This window comes from Salvia miltiorrhiza, chromosome 7 (assembly GCF_028751815.1).
Source record: "Salvia miltiorrhiza cultivar Shanhuang (shh) chromosome 7, IMPLAD_Smil_shh, whole genome shotgun sequence".
Taxonomy (NCBI): Eukaryota; Viridiplantae; Streptophyta; class Magnoliopsida; order Lamiales; family Lamiaceae; genus Salvia; species Salvia miltiorrhiza.
In genome coordinates this window covers 54,832,815-54,860,721 of record NC_080393.1, presented here as the reverse complement: position 1 = coordinate 54,860,721, position 27,907 = coordinate 54,832,815, and the positions used below count along the sequence as shown (strand labels likewise).

At 36.9% G+C, this 27,907-nt stretch overlaps 2 long non-coding RNA genes and 1 pseudogene across 3 annotated transcripts; all 3 read right to left on the bottom strand.

The window, feature by feature from the left end:
- Nucleotides 1-260: 260 nt before the first annotated feature.
- LOC130994999 (uncharacterized) lies at nt 261-2,682 on the bottom strand. 2 transcript variants are annotated; one of them, XR_009091981.1, is made up of 3 exons: nt 2,624-2,682; nt 1,165-1,229; nt 261-469 (listed from the first exon to the last, which is right to left on the bottom strand). It is a non-coding gene; the product is annotated as an uncharacterized LOC130994999 (long non-coding RNA). The 2 variants fall into 2 exon arrangements; XR_009091980.1 differs by having other exon boundaries at nt 2,566-2,664.
- A 5,433-nt stretch (nt 2,683-8,115) lies between these two features.
- LOC130994427 (NADP-dependent malic enzyme-like) lies at nt 8,116-10,178 on the bottom strand (annotated as a pseudogene).
- Nucleotides 10,179-18,306: 8,128 nt separating this feature from the next.
- LOC130995024 (uncharacterized) lies at nt 18,307-21,153 on the bottom strand. Its single transcript, XR_009092009.1, has 3 exons — nt 21,027-21,153; nt 19,109-19,175; nt 18,307-18,506 (listed from the first exon to the last, which is right to left on the bottom strand). It is a non-coding gene; the product is annotated as an uncharacterized LOC130995024 (long non-coding RNA).
- Between the last annotated feature and the right edge of the window lie 6,754 nt (nt 21,154-27,907).

Genomic DNA, 27,907 nt, shown 5'->3' with positions numbered 1-27,907 from the left:
ATAAAATATTCAATTTATAAATTTATATAAATTGACGTTAAGAAAATAATTGGAAAAGTAAAAATACTTAGATTGATAATTGTTGGGGAATAAATCCATATATCTAAATTCTTGAAAATACCATATGCAACTTTATTGTCACGACCGGCCTTAATTAAGGATAATTAATCCGGGAAAACCATGACTGGGGAAGGGAAATTAAGAAGCGGGTTTAGAAAGGAGAGCATAAAAGAATACTCAAAGAGTTTGGATACGCGTGATATTCCTTAAAAGGAAAAATGCATCGTTAGGGGCTTGGCTAAAACATTATCAGAGTTTGCAACGGAAGGTGTAACTGAAATAATCAGTGTTTACAGCGGAATGCATAACTGAGATACATGTATGAAGACATGTATCCTTTCTGAGCCTACTTTAAGTTCGACAAAAGCTCTACTCAGCAACAACACTTCATCGCCCATCACAGCTCAACCTGCACAAACATAAACATCGAAGGGCTAAGTACAAGAGTACTTAGTGGGCAGTTGCCAAGCATATAACATAACATCATTAACAATTTCACAATATCGCATAAGAGGCATGAGTTTCTTTCATATCCTTTGCTCATTAAACATTTCCAAATTCTTAAATAACATAAGGGCATTCTTCATCATCAATCTTCATTAACAAACATCGTGTCGTGGAGAAGGCCTTCCCCAACGAACACGGGCATCGCACCGTGAAGGGGGCCTCCCTCAGCGGTCACGGCATCATACTATTGAGGGAGGCCTCCCCCAATAGACGCTGTAACACTGGCATACTGGCATACTGGCATCGCACCGCTAGGGAGGCCTCCCTTAGCGGACACGGGCATCGCGCCGTGAGGAAAGGCCCTCCTCAGCGGACACGGCATCGTACTGTTGAGGGAGGCCTCCCTCAACAGACGCAAGCATCAATCATAAGCATAAACTTATCAGCATAAAGCATTCAAGCGTAAATAAGCGTAATCAAGTGTAAATTACACAGGCGTAAATAGTATAAACAGCATAGCGTAAATCATTTAACGTGCAACATAATAAAGCTTAACTCATTTAAGTGTAATAAAGCATACCACACTTGAAGATCCAATTTGCATTTTAAAGCATAACACTTGCATAGCATTTTATTTACGCGTAAGAAATTGCCCACCTCAATTGTTCTTAAAGCTGGCGTGGAGTCGTTTCTTCTTCGGCTTCACTTTCTGTCGCCCGGACCTTCATTGATGAAGAGTCGATAAGTTCGTGAAGTAATTGTCATAAGACAAAGTCTAATTCTACGTGCTTAGGGTATCTTTTAGTGTTTTAGGGTTCTAGCATCCATAATTCGTTACATTAAAGACAGTCAAAAATCAATCATACCTCGTCTAATCTCATTCAAACACATAGACAACACAAACACATAAGGCACATAAGAATCACAATCAAACATCATCAAAACATGCTCTGTTTTTACACTGACTCAACTTCAAAATTTAATCTGTTCTGACTCCGACATCTCCTGGACTCGAGACTCATACCAAAAGAAATATCTTCGAATCTAGTTTCATATAAAAAAAAGTAGAGTCGAAAACTCCAAGTGGTTTGAGAGATATGACGTTTTTACCACGATCTACCATGTTCGGCAGTTTTGAACAATCGAAAACTTGGATTTTTGAAAAATAGTAAACGTTGTCAAACTGGGCTCAACTTTGGTGGATATCTAGCTAACACAATAAGGTTAATACCATAAAAATTTGGAAAGCTAGATCACACAGGAAGCTACTGAAATAAATGACTCTTTCATCTGTTCTCTGAAATTCTCGGTAGTAATGTGCAGTTTAGGTTTTGCATTTTAAAGAAGTATCAAACGAAGTTGGAATGGCTTGAAATTTTACCAAGGTACTCAAGACTCGTGTAGGGAATTGCTATAAAATTTTCAAAGCTATTAGACATCGACAAACCGATCACAGTAGGTCAGTAGGCCTACGAAATTCATATTTATAAGTCCTTTAAAAAAATAATTTATATAAATCAAGAAATAAGAGTTTAATCCCAAAAATATTCATTAAAAGTCCATCATAATTTAAATAAAGAACGGACCTCATTTAAAATAAATAGTCCCAAACTTGTTACGCACATATACTAAATCTTTCATGAAACATCCTTTAAAATAAACTTTGATACATAGAAAATAATTCAACAACTTGAGCTCTTAAGGGGTTGTTTTGCAACAGACACCAAATCTGCCTCGGATCTCCAAATGAGGCTCCAAAAGACATTCTGGAAACTAGACATTTCAAGGATCATTCTCCAATTTGAATCGAATGAAAAACAATTCAAACGAGCAAGAATTTATACCGGTTGTTTCCCTTACTCAAAAATGGTGAGGCCGATTTCAAAAGAAAGATACGGGAGTCTAGAGTGACATATTCAAGTTTCAAAGGTTTTCACCGATTGAAACTTTACTTATGGCCTCCCAAAGATTGTTTACCAAAAATGTATTCCAGATGGGCAGTGATGTTTACAAATTCATAAATAAATCATAAGAGCTTCAAACCTTCTGAAAATTTACCAAAGTATAGAAAACATATGAAAGATGATACACAATTAATTTGGGAATTTTTGGGAACCGTTTGGATGGCTGGAATCGCCTTGCAAAACACTGCCGGAGCAGTGTGCTTATGGTAGATTCGCTGCCTTACCTCATGCACGGTTTTTCACCCAATAAACTCTAGCTTCGAGTGTTGGGGTACTACTGGACTGGAGCAGCTTGAAATCTTGGCAAAGTAGTTAAGCCAAGTCTTCCTTCTCTTTGTGATTGCTGGTGCGAAATGGAAGGAATGGGTGAAGTGTTGGAGTTGGTGGGGAGCAAAGGTAGTGGAGATGGTGGTGCACTAATGTGTTGGGGGAAAAGTAAAGTAGTGGTGGGGAGGTAGGTATAATGGAATTTGGTGGAGTGGATGCGTATATAGTGTAGGAAACATTAGGGAGTGGAAAAATAATGATTTGTATGCTTACATATATGTCTAGTATATTCATGTATCTACTGCATAGCAATGATAGGTGAAACTGTAATTGGTTATAAGAGTTTGTAAAATATGAGAATGAGATTGATGAATAAATGAAGTATATCCTCATGCCTTGGTGATGCTAATACTGTAATATGAATCTAGATTAAATCCGTAGATTTAATCTGCGTTGCAGTCGGAATAATTCCTCGACTTCTAGTACCACTAATAAAATATAACTGCTTCTGTTTTTCGATTAATAAATAACATGACTTTGCTAAGTCAGTTATAACTTGGAAATAATAATTATTGAATGGTTCAATAATGCTCGTTGCGTTTTTTTTTTCTCATACGTTATAAAAATATAAAGCTAAAATAATAACTCTGTCTCTGATAAAAAAAATCAGGACCATAAACTGGATTCATTTATAAAAATTGCATTTACTAGTTTTAATCATAATTAAAAGAGCGGGCTACTACATTTATATGCATTAATCATGTGAATCTTTCAATCCAAAATAATTTTGTATAGGCAAAACAAATCTTTAGTCCCTATTCTAAAAAATAGTACAAAGTTCCCTTAAAATAAACTTAGAACAGTTTATATTCCCTCAGTCCATAAAAATAAAAATAAATAAATAAAAAAAATTATCATTTTGAGACGTCTATAAAAATTAGTCCATTTCATTTTTTGAAAACTTTCTTTCACATGGTGGATCTCATTCTCCATTCACAATACAATTAGTTATCATTATTAATACTATTTCCTAAGTGTGACTCTCTGATCTCCACTTACAATACACTAAGAGGGCATTTACTTTTCATGATTAATAAAATACATGATTGACTATTTTTATTCTCAAGAATAGGATTTCTCCAATCTCACCTTTTCAATTAGATATGAATCAAGCAAAACTAGCTCAAATGATAGAAATAATCAAGGGTTTTGGGATATCCCAATTCGTATTTTCTGTTCTGGCCCATATTTAGTTATATGATTAAATTGTTACTCTATTTTTTTATATATTGAAATAAGTAAATATTGTAATATTACTAATTATTATTATACAAAATTTACTATTTTTGGAATTAACCAAATTTTTTGAACATAATTTATTACATGTATTTATATTGGTGGCTATTAATGAAATTTGTTAACTGTAAAAAATTGTTCCTAATTATCTAATTTCATAATTGAATGAAATTTGTTAGTTAATTGTAAAAAAAAAGTTACCAAAAATGATTTCTTTTTTAATATATTAGTCATTTTAAGCAGAGATGAGTAATAATATTGCATAATATCGGTTATGTCTGGATTTCATTTATTTAGTTAAGTTTTTGTGCAATATGCAAAACCATGGGTTGTTGTTTTCTTTTTTAGGTGGCACAACTATTATGCTTTTAGAAATATAATTATTCCATAGTTTTGTATAATTAAACGATCTTGATTTTGTTGAATCTGTTGAATCCCGTGACTCCCACTCTGCCGCGATCTGTTGAATCCCGTGACTCCCACTCTGACTTTGTTGCCCATATGTTATTTCCGGAGATTCAACAACTCTCAAACCAACAATCTATAGTTTCCACGATACAACATACTCACAGCGGAACTTTTACGGTTTTGCCCAAGTCCGACAAGTCGCCCTCTGCCGGTGCCTCATCGGTTGATAACCTTCCGGAGACTGGTATCCCCGCCGTGCTGACAGGTCCGAAGAGAATGGATGATGCCCCGCCTCCCATAAACCCTAACCCTACGAGGGTTTCTTTTGCCTCCACTGTTAAGGGACCTTCGGCTAAGCCGATCGATGTGCCAGCACATGAATTTGACGCCCTTAAGCCTTCTTTTATCGATGAGGAATATTCGCCGGATTTTCATCACCGACAAGTGTGTACCTTTCATCATGCCATTCACGGACGCCTTCTTCTTCGTAAGGGAGACTCTCCTCGATTTGCCGATGATCTTAAAATGGAACTTGCCCATCTCTGGAATCCATCTTCTCCCTGGCATGTCATTCCTCTTGGCAGAGGATATTTTACGCTGAAATTCTCTTCCGCCGAAGACTCGGCCACCGCTTTTACAAAAGCTTCTTGGCGTCTTCGCTCGGGGATCCTGCACCTTCAAAAATGGGTGCCTTTTTTTGATCCTTACAAAGCTACCTCTTCTCTTTCACAGGTATGGGTTCGTATTTTCAATCTTCCTCATGAACTTTGGCACCCGGAGGTGATTTCCGGGATTGCTAGGAGAGTCGGGGTTCCTATTTGCATTGATGGTCAAGCTGCTTCTGCTATGGTTGGTCATTTTGCTAGAGTGCTAGTTGAAATGGATGTCTCTACCACTGTTCCGTACTCTCTAAATTTCCGTTGCGATGTGCATTCTTTTGTGGTTGAGTTCGGTTATGAAAATTTGCCATATTTCTGTCGTTTGTGTAAGGTTGTTGGCCACGCTACTAACGAATGCAGGAAAACTATGGTGGATAAAGAGGTTCCAAATCATTCTATGGATACTACTAAACCACCAACTGATGGTTTCACTAAGGTGAAAAATCGCAAGAATTAGCCCGACTGGAGGAAAGTTGTTTCTTCCAATCAAACTCAGCGAGACTCTAGTTATTCTGAGGCTTTACTTCAAACTATTAGCGTGCAGCCTACTAATTTTGTTGGTTCAGCTGCTCATGGTTTGGTGGCCCATAACTCCTCTGCTGCTTCTAGTTCTGGTGATGATAATTCTTTCAAGGTTCTTGCAGCGTTAGCAGCTCCGGAGGGCGAGAATCCTATTCCGGCTTCAACGCCGTCTCATGATACGGATTCTCTTCGAGCCCCGGAGCAACTCTCTCGCGCTCCTGTTCGTGCTGCGCCTTCTGAGAATGGTATTTTGGCTGAGGCTTATTTACAAACACCTGGTGGGCAGCATCAGGGTATCTCTAACCATGCTTCCCAAGTGGTGCTCGAGAAATCGTCTGGGGATATGTCTCCCACACATGTTGTGCCTAATTCTAGTAGTGGCATACCCACAGCCACTATTACGACTTCAGCATCTCAGGATGAGCCTGGCATCGTTCGCACCCCTGAGTCTGGTGCTTCAATCGTCCCTCTGCATGATGACTCGACTCATGCAACTGGCGGACAACAACCTTCTACACCTGTGGGCTCGGGGAGGAGTGATATGCCTCTTGATCAGGTTCGCCCAGCCTCAGACACAGTCGAGCTCACTGAAGCTCCTACGGCGAGGCGAGGCCGAGGGCGTCCTAAGGGCGGTACCAAGCAAGTCGGGAAATGGGGGGTTTCTGATACCTCTATAAAACACAGGTTACGACATCCTGCTATTCAAGGCTCCAATACTAGTAGACCTTCGGATATATCGATTTTCCAGAGTAAGATCCAAGAAGCCACGGCCAAAGGTCTTCCTCTTAACGCTTTTACTATCTCCACTCCCGGAGATGCAGCTGGTCTCGCGATGACGACGGTCTCTTCTCAACGTTGGGGGGACATCATGGATTCTGATTTTCATACGGTCTCTTCTCAACGTTGGGGGGACATCATGGATTCTGAAATTCATACGGAGGATGATGCTCTTGACTTTTGATGTCCATGGGGTTCCTGCTTTGGAGCTCCTACACATTTCTTGACTCTTTTTTCCTCTCACGGTGTTTTTCCCTCTGGGTCCTCGCCGTTATAGTTTCGTAGCCCGTTAGTTTGCGTCTGTTGTGCCTTCAACGGGTTTTCTTTGTTACTTTCGTTTTTCTTTTTCTCAATAAAATTTCAATTAAGGTTATGTTATGCATGGACCATAAATTTTATTGGTTATGTCGTATGTGATGATCATCAATAATTCGATATCTTTCACATTTAACTTTGACTTAACAAACATACTTTTTATTTATGGTTAATTTTATGTACATATATCAATGGTTACTAGCTAATCATTGATATTCGAAACTTTAAATTTCCGATTGTCAATAATATTGTGTAACTGGAACTTTATGCAATTAATTTATATAAAATATTTTGTTGTTTTGTTATAAACATTCTGCTTTATTTAAGAAACAATGTAGTCAAATGGCCATAATGAAGATTGAAAATCAATTTTTGTCCCCTAATCTTAAAACATCAAAATATGGCCACTAATTAGGTGGTATGCTTAATTTGCCCTTTTTACTCGGCCGTTGGGGTGATTGCGCGACCGCTGGATGATTGTGCGACCGTTGGAAGCTTATGGCACTAAATAGTGCCACAAGTGCCAAGAGGATCATTTTACTACTTGATTTTATTTTGGATTTTCGTTGGCACTTATGGCCCGTAGGGTTTAGATGTTCCATTTAGGATTTAGATTATCCATTTAGGGTTTAGATTATCCATTTAGGGTTTAGATGATCCATTTATGATTTCTTGATTATATTGCTGTTGTTTCTGTATTTGTGTTGCACGTATGGCACTTATGGCACTAATAGTGCCATAAGTGCCATACGGACCATTTTACTTGGTTTTATTTTGGATTTTCGTTGGCACTTTTGGCATGGATTTCCGTTGGCACTTTTGGCAAAATAAAATCAAGTAAAATCTTGGCACTTATGACACTATTAGTGCCATAAGTGCCTAACCCGACCCGGCACGCAACCCGCGTGCCTGATCCTACCTGGTCCGCCTCATTAAGGGTAAAAACGTCCAAATCAATAAAAATGGCCAAATTTTATGTTTTTTCAATGCCCCTAAATTGTGTTTTATGCTTTATTTTGGCTACTTCAAAATTTTACTCTTTATTTAATATGATATTTCTTTTTGTATTTATAATTATATTTTATAATGTATCTAATATTTTATAAAATTTAATGCTTGCATCGCACGACTCTATGATGGTTAATCTTTCAAAGTAAACGTTGCCTAACTATTTTTATTCAAACTCGTGTTGTCCATTTCTATGATTATTTTTTATGTACAGACGGAGTATTAGTTAAAAACCATATGCAACTCCCTTTTCCCCTCGTGGTACTACAAAAAAAGGATGAGAATAAAGCTCAATAAAATCATACAAAGACGAGAATGGAAATACACAAAAAACTCAAAATCACTTTGCCTTTAATTACATATAGTCAGAACCAAGATTACAAATTAAAACAAGCCTATTTGTGAAACAATTTGACAGAGCTACAGAAACAGAACAATCCAATATGTCAAAGAATCACAAAAAATTAGAGACTAAATTTAGGGATTCGATTAGCGATAGCTGCCGTAGACTGGTGTGTACATACAGCTCTCTGCAAACTTGACGAGATCTTTCGGACGGGGAAGACGCGACGCCAAACCTACAAGGGCATTTTAGTCATTACCAAGTTCTCGATAACTAAGAGTTTAAACCAATGCATATAGTTATAATGTATTGGTGAAACGAAACACGACATGAGAGGCAACTATGAAACATCATTTTACCGAGTTCGTATGCCTTTGCAGCTACGGTAGCTGCAATATGTGCTGAGATCTTCCTAATATATATTCGTAAACGGGGGGTATATCAGTCCTTTCACGTAGCTCTCCTTCGTCACTTGAGCTGCCAAAGCTTCAGCTGCAGGTGAAGACAAGAGGCAAGATCATTTGATTGAAACATTAATGTATGCAAAAAAAAAATGGTTTCGGTTTTACTACCACCCACAGGCTGCTAATAGCAGGTCGTCGTGTATACGTATTGTTCCGGACATGATCAAACCTAAACCAAACCCGGGGAATATGTAAGCGTTGTTAGCCTGACCGGGCATGAAAAGCTTCCCGTTGTACTCTACAGAGTCGAAAAGTTTGAACTCTTCAAAATTACTCATTATTTATAGGGGTGTAAATTCGGGGCGGGGCGGGTACCCCACCCACAAATTGCGGGTACCCGACCCGCAAAATCGCTCAAATATGCTACCCTCACTTGTCCCGCATCACCTATGCGGATACCCGAATACCCGCAGTGGGTATCCGCATTACCTGCACTTATTTGAATCCCAGCAGTTTGAGGGTATTTCTACTCATAAATTGTGGGTACCCGACCCACAAAATAAGGGTACCCACATTTTTAATTATGAAAACACTATATATTCATAGAAATTAAATTAGTTTAATTTTTAAAAATAAAATAAATATATAAAATTGATAATAAAATAAATAAATAAATAAATATTCGGGTATGCTGGTACCCGCAAACTCAATGCGGATACCCAATACCTACTTTTTTATGCTACTAAATACCTGCCCGCGTTATGAATTAAGAGGGCCCGATACCCGCGCGAGTATCAGGTATGGTGAAGGGGGTATGCATCCATCTAATAAGTGTTGTGCGGTTTTCTCGATTTCTGAATCAAAAACTAATACGCCTGTACAAGAAGAACGGGGCATAAATTAAAAATAAAATACAGAGTAAAATCAGTAAAATCTTGCTTAAAACCAATCCCCGGCAACGGCGCCAAAATTTGATGCGTTGTTTTACACCAAAAATATCCGGCAGTCAGCCGGTATGCCCACACTGCGCAGACAACAGTAAGCAAGATCGTCTCCCAAAGGACTGGCGAGAATTTCTCTGATTAAAGCCTGCAAGGTCGTCGTGTATACGTATTGTTCCGGACATGATCAAACCTAAACCAAACCCGGGGAAGGTGTAAGCGTTGTTAGCCTGACCGGGCACGAAAAGCTTCCCGTTGTACTCTACAGAGTCGAACGGGCTTCCACGAGCAAATGTGGCGCGCCCCTGCAGAAAGTACACAAGATTTTCAGCAAGATTGACAATACATATGATCGAAGATTTGAAAGATTGGGAATAATCTATACCTATTATAAAAGAGTCTTGTTTTATGTAACTTATTATAAAATAGTCATGTTTTATAAATTTTGGTTAGCCTATTAATTATGTTCCCATTTTTTAAATAAATTAAGGGCAATAATGTAATTTCATATTATTATTATTATTATTATTATTATTATTATTATTATTACATTCCAATCATAATTGTAAATAAGTTTGAACTCTTCAAAATCACTCATTATTTATAGGGGTGTAGATTCGGGGCGGGGCGGGTACCCCACCCACAATTTGCGGGTACCCGACCCGCAAAATCTCTCAAATATGCTACCCTCACTTGTCCCGCATCACCTATGCGGATACCAGAATACCCGCAGTGGGTATCCGCCGCAGGTGTTCGAGTATTCGCATTACCCGCACTTAATTATTTGAATCCAAGCAGTTTGAGGGTATTTCTACTCATAAATTGTGGGTACTCGACCCACAAAATAAGGGTACCCACATTTTTAATTATGAAAACACTATATATTCATAGAAATTAAATTAGTTTAATTTTTAAAAATAAAATAATTATATAAAATTGATAATAAAATAAATAAATAAATAAATAATCGGGTATGCGGGTACCCGCAAACTCAATGCGGATACCCAATACCTACTTTTTTTATGCTACTAAATACCTGCCCGCGTTATGAATTAAGAGGGCCCGATACCCGCACGAGTATCAGGTATGGTGAGGGTATACCCGATAACCTCTATCTGAATTTACGCCTCTAATTATTTATATCTCCCTTCGTCTACAAAACATAGTTAATTTTTGTCATTTTGGGACGTCCACAAAAATTAGTCCATTTTTATTTTCGGACAATACACCACAATTTATTATCATCAATACATTTACTTATTTACCCTTTCTACCATATAGTGGATCCATTTCTCTACTCACAATATAATTTTAAGGGTTAAGGTGCAGATGCACCTTAGAAGTAGAGGCCCCTAGAGCGTATACCCCCCATTCTCGACTTTGGATCAAATACTTCCCATAGTCCAAAAAAATGAAGCAATTAAATCTGGTTGAAGCGAGGAAGGTGTTCGACGAAATCAGTTCACTGTCCTAGCATATTGACTGAATTCATTTCTGGGTTTTCTCTAGGTGATTTTAACCAATACAGGAAGTTCTATTATCGTAATGTATTAACTATTTACAGAACCAAGCAAAATCTATTAGAGGAAAATTTGAGAAGTTGAGGCATCGTTCAGCGAATAAAAAACAAAGCACGAATTTCCTTGAATCGGAAGCATTGGGAAATGATGCAGAGATGGAACGACTAAAGGAACAGCTCCGAGAAATTGGTCACAAAATACAGTTTATACAGAGTAAAGAACAACTTCAAGCTAAGAGTGAGGTACCGATTCGTCGCCGGAGATGGCGGTGCCAGAGATCCATCATGTTCAATCCACTTTTCTTTCAGGCATTTTGTCGAACATCTTCCTCGCTACAACTAGATTTAAAAGATAACGGACGGTAAACGGTTGTTAAAGGCTTGGGTTTAATTGCTTCATTTTTTAGACTATGGGGGTATTTGATCCAAAGTCGAGAATGGGAGTATACACTCTAGGGCCTCTACTTTAGGATGCATCTGCACCTTAACCCTATAATTAGTTATCATTATTAAAACGACCTTTTAAGTGACCTTTTATCCACTCACAATACACTTAATCATTTTTATTAAAACTCGTGTTATCCCCTTCTATGACTATTTTATTTGGACAGAGTGAGTAAATAATAACTTTAAAAACAAACAAACAAACCCCAAAAAAATGAATTTATTTCTTCTAGAATTAGAGCTTCACGAATTCAAACATTTTATTCTTTTCTTCAGTTTAGTTATCAATAATAATAATAATAATAATAATAATATATTATACAAGAATCTCACTCCAGTCATAATTCTAAAAAAGTTTGAACTCTTCCAAATTACTCCTTATTTATACTAATGATACCTTTAAAAACAAACAGATAAAAAAAAAATTGAATTTCCTTCTTTCAAAATTAATTTTATTTTTTAAAGTAAACCCGTTAAAAATTCAAATCTAATTCACCCACATTTTTACCTCTCAAAGAGATTGTCCTATGTTGATTTTGTATGAGAATTGAGGTGGTTCTTTTTTACATCAAATATATCTTTGTCTCACATTGATTTAATGAAAAAAAAAAACTTGAGTGTAAGTGAATGATAGATAACCACCCAAAGGCTCTGCAACAATACAAAAAAAGCCTTTTTAACTTTTGGCCCTACTTTTCACAATTGTTGGTGGGGCAAACTTTGATACTCCATTTAATTATGTAACAATATTGAATATATATATATATATATATATATATATATATATATATATAATTAATAGAAGTCAATTGAGGGCCCACCATATATTCTATAGTGTAGCTGTCATGATACTTTTGTATCTACTTCCAATGACATAAACATGTGATATGATTTGTTTTTGGAAACGTGCAAAGCATGTAAGGTTTAGATAAGGTGGTAGCTGAAGTTTGAATCCATTTTTGCACGCATTTTATTAGATAAGGTGGTAGGTGAAGGACACAACACCTAGTATTTAAGTTGGAGTTTCATCAGCATTTCTTCATCAATACAAACTAATTCTCTATATTTTGCAATCAAGAGAGAGAAGATGATATCCATGGAAGGTAAAAGTGTTATTATGAGTGCTCTTTTGGTGAGCCTTGTTTTGGGACAAATTCAAGTTATCGAAATTTAAACTTAAATCAAATTAAATTTACCAACAATTAATATATCTTAAGTAACATAGTTACTTGCAAAAAATAATTAGTGACTGAATGATATATAACATCCAATTCTCTACACATTTAATGTACATAGGCTCCTCTCAAACTTCTTCCTCTTGTTCATATATGTCTGTCTTGTTGATTCATGTAGAAGATTATGATTCTTCTATATGTTTGCAAGGAAATGTAACGATGCATTTCTTGACTCATCATTAATTGTATTCTATACTAGATTATATTCGTGCATAATAAGAAATTTAATTTATATGCATTACTATTTTTATTATCATAGCCATCTAATGACTGTATGCGTGACCACCATTATCTCCTACACACAAAAGAACAAATAAAACAAGAAGAAGTTTGTATCATGCCATAAACAAATTTCATTGAATAAATCAAAAGGTTTAACCTAAATAAATAATAATATTGACACGGAGCTAGCAGAGCATATATATGCACTGGTGCCTTTCGAAATATTCATCAACATATTTTTGCAATTTTACAACATTAATTCCTTTAGAAGAATGACAATATTAATTTCTAACGTCTAGCTTGTTAGGGTTTCCAATTCCATTTCTTACCTAAATTACAACAAGAATTACAATAGTATTGAACAGGCTTCACTATTTAGTCAGGCTTTTCATCGAACAGTTGTTACGCTTATGTGGTGCAGTCGTCCAATCATATATATATACGGATTGATATCTCCAGCCAACGAAATTTTCATATATATCATTTAGTTTGGCTTAGTTGAATTAAAAGATACATAACGACGTCTTCATATATTCTCCTCTGCGTGAATCCTCCGACCAAGAGCGCGTCGAAGTTTAGCTGTTCTTCTGGCGTGCATTGAATATTTGTGGATATTAGAAAGAAAGTGAGAGAATTTGGTTGGACGGAATCGAATAGAGGGGGATATATAATACGAGTTTTAGTAAAAATGATTGAATGCATTGTAAGTGGAGAAATGATCTCACTTAAAAGGTAGTGCTAATAATTATAATTAATATTGTGAGTAGACAAATGGACCCACCATATGGTAGAAAAGGTAAATAAGTAATTGTATTATGGATAATAAATTGTGGGGTATTGTCCAAAAATAAAAAGGGACTAATATGTTTATTAGAATTGTCTATTAAAACTCGTGTCACTCTCTTTGGGGCAAACTTTTAAGGGACAGAGGGAGTAATTTCTTAAAACTCATGCCGACAAGAAATTGATCAAGTTTCGTGGAACGGAGGGAGTAGGAATTATTCTGCATTGAAAACCATAAAATGATTTCTTTTTTAATATATTAGTCATTTTCTCTTCTTCCTAAGTTCTCCGACAAGAATGAACAAAATCCCACCAAAACACACAACCACCAAATCAGTGAAAATTTCTCCATTTCCGTGTTCTCTGCCTTCGAATTGAGCCTAGGGCTCTCTTCAACCCCGACAACAACCATAGTTTTTGTTCACCTCTCAACCAAGCTTAAAGATCTCGTCGCTGCTCTCTTCAGCCCTCTATCTGGTACCAACTTCACTTTCACTGGATCCGAGGATAAACAGGAGGGCTTTCACCGAGGAGGAGGAGAGGTTAATGGCGGCGCACCGCTTGTACGACAACAAATGGGCCATGATAGCATGCCTCTTTCAGGGGAGAACAGACAATGCCGTCAAGAATCATTGGCATGTAATAATGGCCAGGAAATATAGGAGCAATGCACTGCCGCCGAAAGATGGGCCAGTCTGTTTTCAAGCGAATGGAAGATGACAATGCGGCCATCGCCGCCGTTGCTGCTGGGTTTTCTGTGGCGGCGTTGGGGTTTGGACGCCGCAAGCTTCTCTTGCTTTCTACATCTCAAATCTGATTTTGAAATCAGCGATCCCTAAAAATTCCAGCGTGTTTCCGACGAGTTTCCGGAGACCTTGGTGAAATTAAAAAATAAATAAATACTTAACGGTGTTAAACGGCCGTTAGGGCAGAGGGGGTAATTGCACGAAATAAGGACTTTGGGGGTTTAGTTGGACCAACCTCGACTATAGGGATCTATACGTGATAAGGGCCTCTATGTTAGGGGCTTATTTGATATTTAACCCTTAATTATATTCAATGTTACGTAAATGCTGTATATATCTAAGTTTGCCCCACCAAAAATTGTGAAAAGTAGGGCCAAAAGTTAAAAGGATTTTTTTGTATTGTTGCAAAGCCTCTGGGTGCTTATCTACCATTCACTTACACTCAAATTATTATTATTATTTTTTCATTAAATCAATGTGAGACAAAGAGATATTTGCTGTAAAAAAGAACCACCTCAATTCTCATATATACAAAATCGACATTGGACAATCTCTTTGAGAGGTAAATAGTAATTTGTCCCACTTCGGTTTGAGAAGAAAGAGAGCTTTGAAAATTATCTATAAAAAATGGGGGTGAATTAGATTTGAATTTTTAACGCGTGTACTTTAAAAAATAAAAATAATTTTGAAAGAATGAAATTCATTTTTTTTTGGAGTTGTTTGTTTTTAAAGGTATCATCTATATAAATAATGAGTAATTTTGAAGAGTTCAAACTTTTTTAGAATTCGTGAAGCTCTAATTCTGGTATAAATAAATTCATTTTTTTGGGGTTTAATCTTGATGATGGATTCCTCTTGTGCTGTACCAGATCCCGACCATTCAATATCTGCAACTTTTTTTTTTTTTGATCGGGCAAAGTCATGTTAGATGTTAGTAGTTAGTTCTCCATTCACTCCAAGAACCACCTTATCTCTCCATTCACCAAAATCCACCTTATATCTCCAATCTTCAATCTCCAATTCGCTCCCAAGAGGAATCGAACCCGGGTCACTTCACTTAAGTGAGGACCCGGTGGCCAGTGGGCTAAGCCCCCTGGTTCATTCAATATCTGCAACTGGAGGAGTTTAATCACTCATTTTGTTTAGGAAACATAGTGTCCAAAATATTTCATCTTGTAAAATTCTTGTTGAAAAATATTAGGAATTATTGTTTATTGTATGGACCATTTGAGGCTACCCATAAAAATGCTGGTTTGTATTTATTAGAATTGTTTATGTATCAATATATGAAAATACCCTATTTCATATAGCAAACTTAAAATTTAGCCTATAGGATAAAAAACTTCAAATTTTACCCACTTTTTTTGTGAAATGACTGAATTGCCCCTCTGTGAAATTTTGGAAATTTTTGGTCCTAAGCTAAAAGTTTCGCAGATTTTGTTTCTTCATATCTTCAAATCTTCAAGTCTTCAAGCCTTCAACTGCAAATCTTCATCGTCGTCTGGCGTCGTGCGGCGCTCCAGTCGTCATCTCCGGTGCTGCGCCACTTGAATTTGTCATCATTGTGCGTGATTTTATAGCGTCTAAATTTTTTTGCTCAATAATCTTCAATCTTTATTTTTGTTGTTGTTTTGTTGTTTTTGATAGCTTGTTGCAAATCGCCGGCGATTAAAGGTGTGGTTGTGAGGTTCCTTGTCGTCGATTTTATCACAGTGGAGTTCCTAGGTTAAAGGTTAAAGCTTTGGTTTTTGTAGTTGTTATGAATGTTCTTCAATTCTCTACTAATTCGTTGAATTCACGATTAGTTATATAAATTCACAAATGCTTTCTGCCTTAGATTCGTTTATATGAATTGGAAACTAGGGTTGGTTGTGAATTATAGGTTTATATCTTAAATTCACAACCATAATAATTTTGGTTGTGAATTCAATCTTAAAAATTGAATTTCACAAGCAGATTTTTATTCAGTAGTGAATTGCGTGTTTTGGTTGTGAATTATAGTTTTAAATCTTTAATTCACAACCGTAATGTTGAAGCTTATATTTACTTGTATTTTATTCTGGACTATTTTAGCTCTGAATTGAATGTTGAAGCTTGAATTCACAACTGACTTGTTATTGTTGGTTGTGAATTTAAGATATAATACTTCAATTCACAACCAACAGTATTCGTTGGTTGTGAATTCATGCCGAAGAGTATGTATTCACAACCCATAATTCTTGTAGTTGTGAATTTAATAATTAAATATCCAATTGACAACCAACGGCTAGTTTTGGTTGTCAATTCAAATTTTAAAGCATGAATTTACAACAAGAAATATTGTTTGTTATGAATTCTAGCTTTAAGACTTGTATTCACAACCAACAATAGCCGTTGGTTGTGAATTTCACTTACGAAGCTTCAATTCACAACTAATTATTTTTTTAGCTATGAATTCATGCCTTAAAGCTTGTATTCACAACTAACACTAGCATTTGGTTGTGAATTTGAGCTTTCAAGTTCGAATTCACAACCATTAATTTGCTAGTTGTGAATTAAGCTATTAAGTGGAATTCACAACCAACGGCAATTGTTGGTTGTGAATTCTAGCTTTAAGGCATGAATTCACAACCAACAATAGTTGTCAATTGTGAATCTATAAAAAATTAAATAAAACAGTAACAGAAGCAAAATAGCGTATACCCAAAACCAACTTATTCAAAATACACAAAATACAACCTATTTCAGATACCTAACTATTCAAAGTTCATAGTTCCAAATCTAACCACAGTCAGCCAGATATTAAAACCACCAAAAACCAAAGTATTTATCCCAAGCATAAAACAGAATCAGTTTTAAGTATCTAAACCAATCAACATTAAAATTTCCAAATTCTTGTTTTCTCACTCGTCATAACTGGTACTGAATACATAAATTGTCGTCGCCATGTGATTTCTGTACTTCTTCAAACTTTTGGCATTGAAGCCATCTTCCCAACGTCCTGTCAGTATTGCCACCACGTACTTTACTGCAAATGGTCCACAGTTGATATCATTAGTTTGCTTGTACAGGTTGATTTCTTGAGGATGCTCTATCTTCCATTGCTTCATGGATTCTTCGAGCTCTGGTCTTGCATCATAGAAACCTGCATATTTTAGTACGTATGGAAGTAATCGAGACAATGGGCGCGATGTTTTGTGTGCTTATTGCATAGTCATCTGCTGTGAATACGTGTTACTGGGAGTCATAAACAGTGATCGATGCCTCTACCAGATTAATGCATAAGGTGATCCAATGTTGTGCAATGTGCAACACTGTAATAATCTGCAAATAAATATTTATTCATTTAGCACTAAAGAATATTGTCTGGGCATTACTGGTTGTGAATTCAAGCTGTGAATTCACAACCAACAATATTGTCAATTGTGAATTTAAGTTGTGAATTCACAGTTTGAATTCTAAACCATCAATATTCTCAGTTTGTTCGCTATTATTTTCACCACGCCGCAAGTTGGAGGATCAATTCTTGATTTTCCGTCATGTTTCCCTCCATTTCTTTCTCTCTTCTTGCTCTTGCTTTGTTGTGTCGGCAAAATGCTTCAACCTCAAGGTCAATGGGTATAAGAGGTGCACCCTTAGACCTTGTGTTCACACACTACCTACCAACCAAAAAGAAACAAAGAGTCAAGACACAATCTTAAAATTGAAAACAAAAATAAAGCAAGTAAAATGTCCAAAGTAGTTAAGCACAATGATTCAAAATATCACAAGTAATAATGTCACAGCCCACCTTAACTAAGGATAGTTAAGCCGAGTGATCTACGACTAGGGATGGGGTTAAAGAATAAGGGAAAGAAAGGGGCGTCATTTGAAACCGTAAATCTTACTCAACCTAAGAAAAATCGTCGTATTTACTCATTAATACTCTTTCGAACAGTCTATGAAAGACAACATAAAACTTAATTAATATCATTAATCAAGTTATACATCATATGAAACCATTCTCTTAAGACTCAAAGTATGACATAACATACTATAACATCAACAACATCTTGCAGCGGAAAGTAGCTAGACATATGTATGAAGACATATTCTAGACAGGTTAACTATTTATTAACAACCCTGGAGACTCCGCTCATTGCAGCACCATCATCACATCAGCTCAACCTGCACATTTAGAAAACATATGCAGGGCTGAGTACAAAAGCACTCAGTGGGCACGTATGCCTAGGTATAAAAATACATGCTTCAAAACTGTAAATTGTCATGCCATCATAAACAGTACAGCAAGGGAGTTTTTCGCTAAAAAGGCCCAAGCTTACTAAGTTCATTTGTGATTCTTAAAGTTCGTCTGATCAGACTAAGTTCTTTTGTAATCTATCATATCTGAAACTGTGTGCCGGAGAGGTGGCCACCTCTCACAGTCACTTGACCGGCCAACCCGCTAGATGACTCACGGTCACTGGTGTACACTAGCCCTGGCAGGATAGCTATCAACTGCTCAAGACCCGAATTCGATTGCATCATTGGCAAAGCCAAAGCAGATAGATATCATACTAAAATTGAAACATTTTATGGCAAGACAATACTTGAAATAACTTTAACTCAAAGATTTTGTCATGAAATAACTTGCTTGAACGTAACATTTAAACTCATTTGATATATATGAAACTGAAATTAACAGTTAGATCATTTCATGCATTCATTCGTATAAGAGGCCTACGACACGCAGGGGATCTCTATATACGTATAGTAAAAGTAATGCCCACCTCGTTGTGTCTCTGTATCAATGAGTAACGTCACTCTCTCCCTCAAGTCGTTACTTCCCAAAAGGACCTTCATCGTTATGAAGAATTGGTGAGAAGTTATAAAAGAAATCTCGATTAATAATCTAATCTCTTTTATGAAACATTAGTATCTCTAATGTTCATCTCTCTTGATTGTTAATCAATAACAATTATTATCTCTCGTCATTACTCATTAATTATAACATCCTTATGTTATAATTAGCAGCGCTTCAATTAAAAGAAATATTTAACACATCGAAAAGTCCACTTTCTTAGCAGATCTATTCGCTCTCATCTCGTCTAATTAACCGATTAGAAAGTTAAACTTTCCATTAGGCATGTATTTGAGTCACGGGTCAACAAGAATTGACTATGCTCAAATTCTAATTTCACTAAAAATTTCGGCATGACCTATTCATATATAATGTCAGCCACGAGATTTCAACGCGTGAATCTCACTACGTGAACTCGTCTCTCGACTCAAAACTTAACATCTTGACATCTTTTCAACGCAAACCAAACAATTCAAAATCATCAAAACTCTTTATCAGTAAACTATCATTTATACTCGACACCAATTGTTCGAGTGTCAGATACCAACATTTATGTGCGTTAATCATAACTCTCACAACTCACACCATTTAGTCATATCGTATCATCCATCAAAACAAATATAATCAAGTTGTTTTCTAGAAAGTTTTGCTGTTTTTGTGTCATCTTTAAAAATTCATAACAACCAACTCAATCATCATAAACTCTCATACCAATTGATCTCAAAAACTCCATGAAGCGTAGTTCACTCTAAAAATGGTAGTTAACCAAAAAGGTTAAAGGTTTTTGGAGATATTGCTCTTTTAGTGCAGGCTGTCAAAGATTGACAGTTTCTGCCAATTTTGTTTAGGCCATTAGAAACCAAGGCAAACCTTAATAAAATTCCATCAAATTTAATCATCCAAAACTAAAGGTATCCTTGAAGATTTGGTTAAAATTTCACAAGAGAAAACGTTCATATGATCTGCCAAATAAACAATGAAACTCATACACTTTTACTGTTGGACAAATATGACAGCAGAACAGGGCATTTTTGAAATAATAAACTGCTCTGTTTCAGAGGTCATAAAAATCGAAATCTTATGTTTTTAGAAAAGTATTGAAGTCTAGTTTCGTTTAAAAAAAACGGTGATGCAAAATCCTTCATGGATTAATAGATATAAACGTTTTTGTGAAGTCTACCAATAGTTGACAGATTCTGTCAAGGATTTTTCAAAATATCTTTAAAATAGCAAACATCATCCAAAAGACATGAAATTTTGCAGCAACGAAATACACATATCATAGATAAACATACTAAAGTTTCAGAGCCATCAAGCAATGAAAACTCATCGAAACATAAGCTTGAAACTGCTGTAAAATTTTGACAGAATTCCAGTTTTAATTTCGTTCAACAATTATCATCCATAAATTGTAAATCAATTAGCATGCTCATGTGATATCGTAGAACACATATACGCAATAATATTCATTATGCAACATCCCAAACTTCACGAATTTAAATAATCATACTCTAAAAACTTATACAATTTTCGTGCTTGAAAAAATACGAATTTAATATATATCGATTCTAGCATACCCCTAAGCACAAATATCAAGTCAAAACGATCAAACAAAAATCGAAAGACAAGCTAATGTGTGAAAAACGGGGCTGCCCTCATGAGTTTCATAGCTACGGTTCATTCCGTTCTTACTCTCTTCATTAAACATGCTCGACATCTACCCAAGAACAACATACTAAAATTTCACGACGATCCGACGTCGTTTCAAAATAAAGTCGAGAATCGACATTTTTCGACGTCGACGAAAATCGAAAAGAAAACCATGAAATCGTAGGTAGAGATGTTACCTACGTAAAAACGTGATCAAAAAGATGATCGGCGCTCGTCTCGATGCTCAAATCGGAGCTCAAAAGCTTGAAGAAGCTTTAATGGAGGGAGTGTGTGTTCTTGGTGTTTGTGTGTGAGAGAGAAAAGATGATTGGAGTGTGTTGGCTGAATTCAGCCGTAGTGAGGTAGATAAAGGGGTGTTGGGCGGTTTGGGGGGGTGGTTTTGGTGGGGTAGCCTTAGATATTTAAGATATTAACCCGTTAGTCGTTAAATATCCCGTTTCGTCTCGTTTTAACGACTAATTACCCACATTCTTCGTTACTCACACTCTTAACTCCTACTCACTTTCATTACACTCGTAATTCTATATAAATATAGAAAACGCAAGCTCGTTCTCGAAATTCTGATAAACGAGCTCGGTTCGTTTATCGAGAAATCCCGATTTACTATTCACTCGTCGTCCACAAATAAAAACTTTCATTATTGGACTCGTATCGAAAAACTAAGAATATTTCTCGACGACGTGCACGTAAGATTTTGAAAGTCGACAAAAAGACGAAATAGCAGTATTTTACTATTCATCGTCAAAAAGTCAAAAATTTCAAAAACGTCTTAACGGACTCAGATCTCACTTCCGAGTTCACCGTTCTCATTCAAATAATTATCTCGAATTATTCAAATACTCAAACTCAATTACGGATATAAAATCACACATCATCCTCACATCATCAAAAGAACATCTCAACATCTTTAAAATATAACAACAAAACTTCATATAACTCCTCATCTCTATACAAAGTAATCAAACAAGGGATCTATACCCTAATTACTCAAACTTAAGCAATTAAACACGTCATCAAAAGCCCGGGTATTACATACCCTCCCCCTTAAAATAAATTTCGTCCCGAAATTTGTACCTCTTGTAAATGTTTCGGGTACTTCTCTCACATCTTATCCTCAAGCTCTCTTTCCACTTCTTTCTAACTATCATATCTCCATTGGACCTTATCCAATGCAATCGACTTATTACTCAATTGCCGAATTTTATGATCTAGCATCATCTGAGGTCTCTCTTCATAACTCAAGTCTGGTTCTAAGATCATTTCTTCTTAGTAAACCACATGGTTTGGGTCGAAAATATATATCCTCTCAATTGTGACACGTGAAACGCGTTATGCACATTTCCAAAGCTAGGTGGCAAAGCCAACCTATACGCTATTGGACCTATCTTTTGCAATGTCTCGTAAGGACTTATAACTCTGGGTCTAAGCTGTCCTTTAACTCCAAACCTATTCATCCCCTTTGAGGGTGAAACCTTCAAGAAAACTTTGTCTCCTACCTCGAAACTTTGTCTCACATCTTATAGGCAAACTCAATTAGTGGCAATACATTCTCCCGATGTACTCCTCTATCAAGGATAGTAGTTCTTATCATATCTTCTATCGTCTGCTATGCTAAAATTCATCCTTGTACCCAACTCTTTCTGTAACTCATCCAAAAACGTGATGTAAATTTTTTTTTATTGATCTCTTTCTGAGGTGATCTTACATCGGTACTCAAAGCAATCTTATAATCTCACGAACGTACAATTGTGCTAACTTATCTGGTCCATACGCGATTAGGATCAGTATGAAATGTGCAGATTTTGTTAGTCGATCTACAATCACCCAAATTGCTGTATTTCCTATTTGACTTTTCAGTAAAGCTATCACAAATTCCATCGCTATGTGATCTCATTTCCACTCGGGAATCTCCAACAGTTTTAACTTCCCATAGGGTCGTTGGTGTAATGCTTTCACTTGCTGACAAACTAAGCATCGCTCTACAAACGAAGCTATGTCTCGTTTCATTCCGTCCCACAAAAATCTCTTTTTCACAACCTAATAAATCTTTGTGCCTCCTGGGTGGGCGGTGTAAGGCGTATCATGAGTCTCACTCATGATCGTATTCTTAAGTTCATCATCGCGGGGAATGCATATTCTCCCCTCAAAAAAGATAGCATTGTCTGATGCTTTTTGGTAACTCTTGAGATCTCCTGCTGTTATCCTTTCTCGTAACTTGTTCATTGTCTCATCTTTCCTTGTGCTTCAATCATCATTTTCCTCAAACTAGGCATCGTCGCAACAATACTCGCTATCGTCCCTGGTGGTTTTATCATTTCTATCCTCATCTTGTCAAAGTCCTTTATAAGCTCATTCTCTCTCGTGAGAAGACATCCTAACTTTGACGAGACCTTCCGGCTCAATGTATCGGCTACTACATTGGCCTTGCCAGGGTGATAATTAATGTTGCAGTCAACATCATTTACTAATTCGAGCCATCTCCTTTGCCTCATGTTAATATCCTTCTGCTCGAAAAAGTATTTCAAACTTTTGTGGTCCGTGAAAATCTCACATCTAACTCCGTAGAGATGATGTCTCCAAATTTTCAGGGCATGCACAACGGCTGCAAGCTCTAAATCATGCGTTGGATAATTTATCTCGTGGGGTCTAAGTTATCGTTATGCATAGACTGTAACTCTTCCTTCTTGCATCAAAACACATCCTAGCCCATTCTCTAACGCATCTGTGTAGATGGTATACTCTTTATCCATTTCCGGGACTAGCGGCACTGGTGCTGTAGTCAATTTCCTTTAAGCTCTTAAAAACTCTCTTCACACTCCTTTTTCCAATTGTACTTAGCTTCTTTTCTAAGTAATTGTGTCATCGGTCTTGTTATCGTGGAAAATCCTTCAATAAACCTCTGATAGTATCCTGCTAAGCCTAAAAAGCTGCAAATCTCATTAGGCGTAGTTGGTGATCTCCACTCATGTACAGCTTGTACCTTGGCAGGGTCAACTTTAATTCATTCGGATGAAATAATATGTCCTAGAAAAGTTACTTCGTTCAACCAAAACTCGCACTTGGTGAATTTGGCAAAAACTTCTCAACTCTTAGCGTTTCCAACATCGTTCTCAAATATTTTGGCGCTCCTGCTCATTCTTCGAATAGATGAGAATATCATCTATGAAAACTAGGACAAATTTATCCGGTTATTGATGGAACACTCGATCATGTGATCCATGAAAACTATTGGTGCCTTCGCCAAACCGAATGGCATAACTATGAACTCATAGTGCTCATACCTCATTTGAAAAGCTGTCTTACGTATATTCTTCTGTCAAAATTTCAACTGGTGGTAATCTGATCTCATGTCAACTTTCGAGAAAAAGCTCGCTCCTCTTAATTGATCAAACAAGTCATCTATCCTCGGTAAAGGATATTTGTTCTTGAGTGTCAATTTATTCAGTTCTCGATAATTTTTGTACCTTCTCAACGTGTCATCCTTCTTCTTGACAAAAAGGACTGGTGCTCCCCACGGGGATACACTAGGTCTAATAAAACCTAACTCGAGCAATTCTTGTAGCTGAATCTTCAGCTCTCGTAGCTCCTTAGGCGCCATTCTATAGGGTGCCTTCGACACTGGTGCTGATCCAGGTTCTAGGTGGATAGTGAACTCCAACTGTCTTGTTGGTGGCAATCCTGGTAAGACATTGGGAAATACATCTCTATATTCCCTTACCACTGCTACATCCTCAAAGTTTTTACTTGATTCTCCTTCATCATTCAAGTAAACTAGGTAAGCTTGTGCTCCTTTCTTCTTTACCAATTTCGACGCCTGAAGTGCCGAAATGATTGGAACTCTCTTCTTTCTATCAATGCCGTGAAAACATGTATGTTCCTTCCCAGGTGGTTGGAAAGCTATCTGTCTCTTCTTACAATCAATCGGGCCAAAGTTCTCTGCTAACCATTCCATCCTTAGAATAATGTCTACGTTCCACATATGCATTAAGTGCAAGGTTCTTGCTTTCATCTTTAGTGATCCTAACTCAAGCTCTAAGTTAGAAATCATGTGAGAAACTGTAGTAGCTCTTCCTACAGGAGTGATTACTCTCAACTCGGGACTAGCTTGTTTTGGTTCGAGTTTGAAGGTAACATGCTTCAACCAATTAAAGAATGCGAGGCTCTTGTATTAAACATGATTCTAACTGGTGCATCCAATAACTTGCCCATACTACCTTAAAGTCCTGCCTTAAACCGGCACTTAAAACTCAGACATCTCTTCATCAGTATCCATCTTCTGATGAGCGAACGTGTTAGCTCACAGAATTCTCGATTATACTCTACAACCGATTTCTTTCCTTGCATCAAACTTCGATAATCAGCCTCTCGCTGCTTACTGTACTCCTCTGTACATACTTCTCAAGAGTAGTCTTCAATTGTTCTCAAGTGTAGTTTGCCAGTTGCTCAGGTGTTAAAGTCCTCTGACGTGCCTCTCACTAGTCTTAAACATAAAAAAAAATCTACTAGGATAACTCAAAAGTTGTATGGGTTCAACCATAGAACGACATCAAAACAAATTGTTCAAGAGACTCAAATGAATGACCAGAGGGTAGAATGAAGTAACTACCAGGTCGAACAAAATGACCTAGAGTAAGAACCCATCTGGCTTTTCAACCGAAAGTTGAAACATATGGGTTTATAAACCCAAAACACGTCTACTGAGATTTGGATCATGTGGACTGGCCAGGTCCAACATAATCACTCCCCAGTCACACGGGATATATTATCCCGAACTTGGAAATTCTGTGTCTTCTAAACCCTCAACATACTATACATAACAAAACTTAAGTTCACACCAGCAAGCTAAAAGCTTAAACTCAGGGTCCTATGTTCTAGACTCTTGTTTCGAAAGTTCAATATTTTTCGACTCTCCTCTCATGTTGCGGTGGTGGTGGCGGAGTATTATCCCGCCTATCCTTGACATCACACTCTTGATGACATCTTTGAGGCATTTTTGAAATCACAAAAGGAAAACTCAACTCGACCAACGCTCTAAGCATCCTCGAAACTCAAGTTCAATTTACTAACTCAACTTTAAGGAAACCCTCACGGTCACCTTAACATTCATCTGTAAGGCAATAAGCACTCACGAAATGCTAACAAAAAGACCACTCTGGTCAACCTAATATATCCATCAGTAGAATGCCTCTTTTTAGAGGGCTTACATAAAGGGGTTATTTAAACCCTACAAAAACCATAGTATCTATCGTAATGTCCCTTCTAAACCAACACCATTAATAGTACTATGTCTCGGTCTGAACCTCCTACGGTAATTGCTACCAGTTAACTCATCTAGTTGCTACTTTAGCACACTAGGAACATCCATCTATTTAACATCAGTAGGGTACTATATTCGCATGCTTATCTATCATCATGTCAAAATCTCAAGTACCAGTATCTCCTAAGTAAGTTATATACATCGCAATGTAATTGCAACTAATCAAAAACGAGGGTGTACCGCGCATACTCTCAAGATCATCCTTAGCTCTAGCCTACATCGACTTCTCTTCTCATCCTCATCAACTCTAGCCCTCCTCGGCTACTTCTCGTCCTCATTATCGTTTATCATTTTATCATCTTTGGTAACTGATACTCAAGGATCGACTCGATATCTACTACACTCTTCTAGAGTCCCTGATAGAAAACAGGCATCCGGTCAGTAGATCCGCATAGAAAATCTGGGTATCTGTAACAAATCCCATCTCCTGTGGGTCCAATGCTCAAGACGACATGTCCCATCATATTGAGTGGCTTTCTTCCTTGCTCAATCCTACCACTCGATTGGTAGCACGGGGACTAGGTGCACGATGCCATCCAGTCTAGTAACAACCATAAGGCTTTTATCCTTTCATAGTCTATGAACATGTGTTTGAAAATCTGCTAGGGTATCTCTGTACCACATACTGTACGCCTCGTCCTCGTATCCGATCTTTCCTGAGTTCGATCTCACAACAGTCCACTTTCGTGCAGTGCCAACAGTCCTGGCCAACCTATAAGGAGAACTTAAAGGTGACTCTAGAAACTAACTCTACTTGGCTCCAGCAACAGAAATAAACAAAACATAACTTAGCAAAACTCCTATTAAGTAGTACTGTTATCTTAAAACTCAAGCTCAAAACATCTAAATTCTCATCTCGTCCCATCTTTACTCAGTAGAGAATCTCTCTAAACAATGATATTAGATCCCTTAATCTAAATCATCGTGACTCAGTAAGACAACTCAACAATTCTCTCTCAAAGCCATCTCCAAAGACTATGGCTCATGATACCTCCTCAAGTACCATTAAGGTTGCGTTAGCAAAACTCGCGTCACAAAACAACTCAACATATCGTACAATATCTCATTGCAGCATGCTAATAACTCATCATTAATCATGCTATTATACTCAAGCTCATAACTCAAACTCATAACTCAAACCAACAAGTACTTAAAGCAATTGCTAATTCTCTCAAGCTTTAGCTCTAAGTTCTCATTTCATCCTTCTACTTAGTAAAAAAAATCTCTCTTAACAATGACATTAGATTCCTTCATCTAAATCATCGTGACTTATCACAACTGCTCAAACAATTCTCATCACAAAACATCACAAAACATCTCAAATACATCACATCATAACTCATAATTATGCATCCTCAATCATATAACATCATATGATATAAACGCTCTCATGATTCATCATGTAACATCAACATATGCTCTTACAACATAATAACTCATTATTAATCATGTTGTCATCCTCAAACTCAAACTATGCACCTTTAAAGTGTAACATCATAACTCATCATATAACCTCAACATCATGCTCTTCAAAATTTAACGTCAAATAAACTTTGAAATTTTACATACCTCTTTGAGCCTGGTGTGATGGTGCGCTGAGCTCACGGTTGTTAATAACTATTAGTCTAGTGACTCATTCTAGACTAAACTCAAGACTTCTAATTCAGAGCTTTCCTTCGCTCTGATACCACTCTGTCACAGCCCACCTTAACTAAGGATAGTTAAGCCGAGTGATCTACG